Genomic DNA, 6,487 nt, shown 5'->3' with positions numbered 1-6,487 from the left:
TTAAATATTGGTTCTTTTTTATGACCCTCAGGTCTGGTATTAATTTCAAATATTCTCTTTTCTATGTGTCACCTATGGGAAAAGAATTTCTGCCATTACAAAATCAATCACAGTTACAAAATGAGGAAAGACTATGTTTGAGCTACATTACCTAATCAGTAAAACATTCTTTCTTTAAAGGTTTCTTTGCTTCAATATTATATGGGTAATATTCCTGCATGTATACTCATCACATACTTGTCGGGTATCTACAGTCTCTAGAAGAGGATTTTAGTTGTATCTTCTATAACTGGAGTTACATATTGTTGTAAGCTGTCAATTATAGATGCTGTGAACAGAATATGTGTTAAATAGAAGTAAAGCATATGCTCTGAAACACTGAGCCATCTCTTCAGCCCAATTAAAAGTCCTTTTTTTATTTCAATGAGTTATATTTTATTTGCAAAATGTTTTTATTTGATATTTTACTTATTTACATTCAGATGCCAGCCCCCTTCGTCATCCCCCCCACAAGACCCCTATCCTATCTCTCCTCCTCCTTTTTTGCCTTTATACTGTTTAAATTATATGCATGTATTAAGGTCAGTTGTAGGTTGAGAAGCTAGCAATACAATAGATGCAAATAGTCAAGGAACAAGCAAGAATATAAATCCAGATAGTCAAAGAACATGCAGTACAATAAACAGAGTCCCATGATTGCTCCTGTGATCACTATTTCTAAGAGCTTATCAAGATGACCAAAGTATCTGAGCCTACTTCCCTGTCCTAGCCCAAAGTCATTTTCATGCCAGAAGCCTACTTCTTTGTTCTAACTTAAGATTTAGATTTTTGCCTATAATTACTTCTCTGTTCTAGCCTAATATTTAGGTTTCTTGCATGAAATTTCTCCCTTGTTCTATCCTAGGATTTAGATTTCTACCTGAAATTACTTTTATGTTCCAACCTAATATTAGATTTCTGCCTGCAGTCCATTTCCTTGTCCTTGGCCAATGTCAGATTTTTGCCAGGCAGCCCCAAAAGCTCTCCACATCTCCCCCATTTTATTAAATTAGACTGAGCTTATCTTAGGTCGTTCTGACAAAAAAGCCTTTCTTACCCATCATGGAATATGCATTATCATGAGCAATGCACTTTCGACTTAGGTTGGTAAGTCTCTATACAGAATCTTACCAGTCTTGGCTTGCAATCCTGTTAAATTAATAACTCTGTCTGGGAGTCCATTTTCAGTTTCAAGTCATGTACTTTGGCTGCCAACATGTTGATGTTGTTAAAGACAAGCTTTAACATTGAGCAAGAACTAAAGTATTCCCAGGACAAGAAGGGCTAGCATGATCAAGCTATATGCCATTCCTGAGATTTGACCAAAATGGAAATACTGACCTCAGACCATTATCTGCAGCATCAAAGCTCAACACAGCAGCATTCATTAAATTCATAATCTCACGATGCAAGATAAAACACCCAGAGAGGTGTTAGTAGTTTGCCAAATATCCTACAGATGTCTTTAAACTTTTTTCTAATTATAATGCCAATCATTGTAAATTTTAGAAGTAACACTACTCCAATGATATTTGTTATAACACTTGAGATGGCTCCTAACTTTTGAACCCTGAACCTCCTTCAGATGATTTGAATAGGTTATAAGCATCAATCCATTGTTCCAGACAACTATATAAACCCTTTCATATACTCAATACATTAGTAACATACTTTGGCTAGATGGTTAACAAAAATAATTATATTAACTGTGTCAATTTTATTGCAGAAACAGTAGTGCTAGCAGTTAATGAAATTAAAGCTGTTATACCAGCAATAATTAATCCCACTACTCTCTTGCTTCTGATTAAAGCCTAACTCACTTCTTCCAGAACTTTCAAGCTTCTTTCAGAGAATCAATGTTTTCTAATATTCAGGGCAGTAAGACAAAAGCTGCTTGATAGACCCCCATAACAGACATGCCAGGTTTCAACACACTAACACAATTATCAAGTATACAATCAATGCAACTTACAATAAATACTATAGAAGAGATAAAACCAAGTTTAGCTTGACACTTAAAAGAGCCTTAAACAGGCACTAACCCTTGTTTGAAATCCAGATCCTGTCCCAACTTTATCTCCGGCTATCATAACATCATAGAGAACTGCAGCTAACTTTCAAATATATCACTGATAAAGTCCAGATACAGCCTTCCAAATGTAGACTTTTATTTTCAATATTGTGTTGATTTCTAGACCATTACATGATTGAATCCTAATAGATGGGCACCTTTAAGAAAAAATACAAGAGACCTTATAATTTCTCTTTTTGATTCTCTGTCCCACAAGGTCTAAAAACTAGAGGCAAGGCAGCTTGTCCCATCTGGGATATAGTCAAGCAAAGGTGGGTCAGGAACATATGTCCAATACAGCTCCCCAATCACTCTTGTCAGGGCACTCAGCAAGCTCACAGGTCAGAATCATTCTTTGTCTCAGCAACAGCATATCACACCAATCACTGGCAGCCATCATGTTCCTATAGCATCCAGCAGAGAAAACACAAACATGCCCTCTTCCCCATATTAGATACCTGATCGGGATCATGCCATATGCCTGTAAGTGGATCCTTCCTTTTCACCTAGGCATAAGTATGCCTAGTTGAAGGGTGCCATAGACACTCATTAGAAAGTACCTTGGCATCCAATTTTTCTAATTTAAAATAAAAAGAGTAATATTAAAATAAATTTGTGATGTTCTGGTGTATACATCTCCCTTATTTATTTATTTATTTATTTATTTATTTATTTAATTGTTCCAAAATATTTTTATTGCTTATTTGTGAATTTCATTTAACGCATCCCAGTCACATTCACTTTTCAATGCTCTTAGACATAACATCCCTCCACAGAACTGTAACCCTGAATTGTTTCAGAGGGGCCCAAAAAGGTTCCACAGTTGTAAAACCATCGTTATCCAATTTTTTTAAAATTTAAAGAATATAAAATAGAAGACAAAATATTATGAGGTATAGCTATCCTACCCTTCTAACCCTCCTTTAATTCTAAATAATATTTTAGTTCTTCTTTTTTTGTTTTTTTATTAGATATTTTATTTACACTTCAGATGGCATCCCCTATCCCCATTCCCCCCACGTCCCTTAGGAAACCCCTATCACATGCCCCCTTTTTGCATTTATACATTTTTTTAAAATAATGTTAATCATAGGCTTTATAAGTTTGGAATTGCTCAATCAGAGATGTAACCCACTGACCAACCTAGATATAACAACTATCTTTGACTGGTGGAGATACACGAATATCTGCCTCCCTGTCTCCCCCTTCTTTCTCTTTCATCACCTAGCTTCTCCTCTCCTTCCTCTTCTCCTCTTCTTACTCCTTTTCTTCCTCTCAGTACTCCTCCTACCTTAGCTCCTCCTACACATCACCCTTCCTGTTAAAATGAAACTTTTCTCTCAAAATACAATTAGAGCATAACTATGCCAATTTGTACCAGTGAGGTACAGGATAGTCCTAATACCCAGTCCATCCTTTTGTTGACTAACCAGCTCCTCTGTCATCTATTCTAACTAAAACATTTAGTTCTGAACCTGGCTTTAGGATGAATGTCAGCTGACGACCATCCACTCAAATCTTTTCTCTTAAAGTCAATAGCTATATGTTTTCAACCCCATCAGAAATCCAGAATGACTGAGTTGACTATAATTGTGGGAAGCACAAATCATAGTTTCTAAAACTTAGCCAATTTATAGAGACCTCTGAACACCTGGACACTCCCTCTACTTCAGAACGTTGGATCATCTGTCCTTCTGCCTTCTGGCCCAGGATCATCTGACAGACCTTAGTGCTGCAGAATTATTAAGGGCTGATTACTTTGTCTAGGCAGATATAATCAGTCGACTATTCTGTAAGTGTGTCCTTTTCTGGACAGTAATTTCTCTGTAGTAGGAAAGTGGCAATTCTTGCCTAGTGGCTGTCTCACCACAACTGGAGTAACTCCAAGGATGCTCAATTTCTTCTTAGAATTCAATATAGGAAGCTGTCCGGAGCAGACAGGTCTCTAATGAAAATGAACATTAATACTGAAATGTTTGTCATGTCAATTCTAAGGATTTCTGATGTTTTAAAAACCAGCTATCCATGTAAGGTAATCCAGACTGTTGCCTATTAACTCCACTCAGCTATTTCTAAATAAAACATAGAGAACACCCTTATAATAAACTCCAAGTCATGAATTTGCTATAGTCCCTTAACTCACAGGCTGACCATCTCAAATCAGTTAACAAAAGTTAAAGAAGGACTCGGTCTAAGCTTTGTATTCCTAAATGTGTTATACTGGTACAATGCCTATGAAAGTAACAATATTCATCTCACTCTTATATCACTAAGAAGCTCATGCCAATGAAAACCTTAAAATTTGTAAACAAAGTAAATTGGTGCTATTTAAGAATTTATATCTTCATCTTAATATTAATTATACAGATTTCTACTAATAGGTTATGGCTATGCAATAAACCCTAGCTAATCCTCTCTATTCCCACAAAACCACTACTTTCCCCTAGAGAGACAGCCCACCATTTACCACCTTAGTCCCCAAGCCCAGGGAATAGGGGCGCTGACTCATCATTAGCTTCTTCAAGCTGATTATGGGCGTTGAGATATTAGAAGAGGAGTGGGGGGGGGGAGCAAATTGACAATCCTCTGATGCTGTGTCTTTGCTGCCTCCAGATGAAATTCCCGGACCTCAGAGGTTTGAACAGGTCTGCCCAGCTTGCTTGTTGAGTAGATACACCAAGGCTGATCATTTTGCAATATACAATTCTCAAAACAAATTTTAGTATCAAAATAGTTTTTTTTAAGAGGGCTGACATTTTATTAAGAATGTTGGTTCTAACCGCTTTTCAATTTTTTTCCCCTCTTTTATTGGATATAATATTTACATTTCAAATTTTATCCCCTTACCATATTTCCCCCACCACCCAGGAACCCCTTATCCCATCCCCCCTCCTCCTGCTTCTATGAAGGTGTTTACTCACCTACCCCCAACCCCCCTCCCCACCCTCAGATTCCCCCCCTCAGTGCTCAGCCTTCAGGGTACCAATGACTTTGTCTCCCACCTATGCCCAAGAAGGCCATCCTCCCCTACATATATAGCTGGAGTTATGTGTCTCTCCATATGTGCTCCTAGGCTGGTGGTTTAGACCCTGGGGAGCTCTGGCTGGTTGGTATTGTTGCTCTCCTCACGGGGCCACCAGCACTTAAGGTTCCTTCAATTTACTCTCTAACTCCTCCATTGGGAACCTTTGATCAGATTAATGGATAGCTGTGGGTATCTGTCTCTGGGTATGTCCAACTCTGGGGGACCTCTAAGGAGACAGACTTCTCAGGCTGCTGTCAGCTTTCCCATCCTGACATCCCTATCAGCGTCTATTTTTGGTGACTGCCCATGGAATGAATACCCAGATGGAATGGTCTCCCTACAACACCCCCTTCAGATTCTGTCTCACACTTTGTCTCCATATTTGCTCCCTTGGGTATTTAGTTACTCCTTCTAAGAAAGACCTAGGCATCCTCACTTGTTCTTTCTTCTTCATGAGCTTCATGTCGTCTGGTAGTTGAATCTTTGTTGTTTCAAATTTTTGGGCTAATCTCCACTTATCAGTGAGTAAATACCATGTGTGTTCTTTTGTGATTGGGTTACCTCACTCAGGATGATATTTTCTAGTTCCATCCATTTACCTAAGAATTTCTTGAATTCATTATTTTTAATAGCTGAGTAATATTCCATTGTGTAAATGTACCACATTTTTTTGTATCCATTCCTCTGTTGAAGGACATCTGGGTTCTTTCCAGCTTCTGGCTATTATAAATAAGGCTGCTATGAACATAGTGGAGCATATGTCTTTGTTATTTGTTGGGGCATTTTCTGGGTATATGCCCAGGAGTGGTATAGCTGGGTCCTTAGGTAGTGCTATGTCCAATTTTCTGAGTAACCACCAGACTGACTTCCAAAGTGGTTGTACCAGCTTGCAACCCCACCAACAATGCAGGAGTGTTCCTCTTTCTTCACATCCTCACCAGTATCTACTATCACCTGAGTTTTTGATCTTAGCCATTCTGACTGGTGTGAGGTGGTATCTCAGTGTTGTTTTGATTTGCATTTCCCTGATGACTAAGGATGTTGAGCAGTTCTTAAGGTGCTTCTCCACCATTCAAGTTTCCTCAGTTGAGAATTCTTTGCTTAGCTCTGTACCCCATTTTTTAATGGGGTTATTTTGTTGTTTGGCATCTAATTTCTTGAGTTCTTTGTAAATATTCGATATTAGCCCCCTATAGGATATAGGATTGGTAATGATCTTTTCCCAATCTGTTGGTTGACATTTTGTCAAGTTGACAGTGTCCTTTGCCTTACAGAAGCTTTGCAATTTGATGAGGTCCCATTTGTCGATTCTTGATCTTAGAGCATAAGCCATTGGTGTTCTGTTCAGGAAC

Source organism: Arvicanthis niloticus, chromosome 2, assembly GCF_011762505.2.
Source record: "Arvicanthis niloticus isolate mArvNil1 chromosome 2, mArvNil1.pat.X, whole genome shotgun sequence".
NCBI classification, from domain to species: domain Eukaryota; kingdom Metazoa; phylum Chordata; class Mammalia; order Rodentia; family Muridae; genus Arvicanthis; species Arvicanthis niloticus.
Note: the sequence above shows the minus strand (reverse complement) of the source record.